The sequence below is a fragment of the Bison bison genome, unplaced genomic scaffold (assembly GCF_000754665.1).
Source record: "Bison bison bison isolate TAMUID 2011002044 unplaced genomic scaffold, Bison_UMD1.0 scf7180017864529, whole genome shotgun sequence".
NCBI lineage: Eukaryota > Metazoa > Chordata > Mammalia > Artiodactyla > Bovidae > Bison > Bison bison.
This window is the reverse complement of record NW_011495079.1, coordinates 4,650,661-4,651,172: the sequence shown is the minus strand read 5'-3', so window position 1 is coordinate 4,651,172 and position 512 is coordinate 4,650,661. Positions and strand designations below refer to the sequence as shown.

Below are 512 nucleotides of genomic sequence, written 5' to 3'. Positions count from 1 at the left end.
CCAGACCTCAGTCCTGGAGTAGCTCCTTAGAGCCTCCTGAGTCAGAACAGAAGCAGAGACCATGTTGGTCCAGAGTCTAGTCCATCTTCCCCTGCTGCCTCCATTTTAAGGAGAAACTCCTGACAGTAGAGAAAAAATACTCATCTGTTACCTTTCAGAGTATAGCTGGAGGAGCCCGTCTCCCCAGGGGAGGATGGAGGCTGTGTGAACCCATTCACAGGGATGGGGCTTCTAGACTGGACTTGGGACCCCCAGCTCCAGCCCAGAGACTCCAGGCAGCAGCCCACCCAAAATGTTTTCTCTTAGTAACTGTTGTCAGGGAAAGTGGCCAATACCGATAAAAATGCTCATTCATTCTGTTTCTGGCTTTCCTTTAGAGAGGTTGAGCTTTTCCATGCCACCATTGTAAAGGCTGTAAAGGCCAAAATCGAGGAGGAGAAAAAGTCCATGGACCAGCTAAAGAGGCAGTAAGTACACTTCCCTTTCATTTGGGGTACACCTGATCCTGTCCC

General features: G+C 49.8%; 1 long non-coding RNA gene across 1 annotated transcript in view; it reads left to right on the top strand.

Moving 5' to 3' along the window:
- LOC104982250 overlaps positions 1–458 on the top strand; it is an 8,317-nt gene extending 7,859 nt beyond the window's left edge. The window contains exon 4 of the long non-coding RNA XR_824491.1: positions 378–458. This is a non-coding gene — a long non-coding RNA (uncharacterized LOC104982250). The remainder of the gene's footprint in view (positions 1–377) is intronic.
- The last annotated feature ends 54 nt before the right edge of the window (positions 459–512 follow it).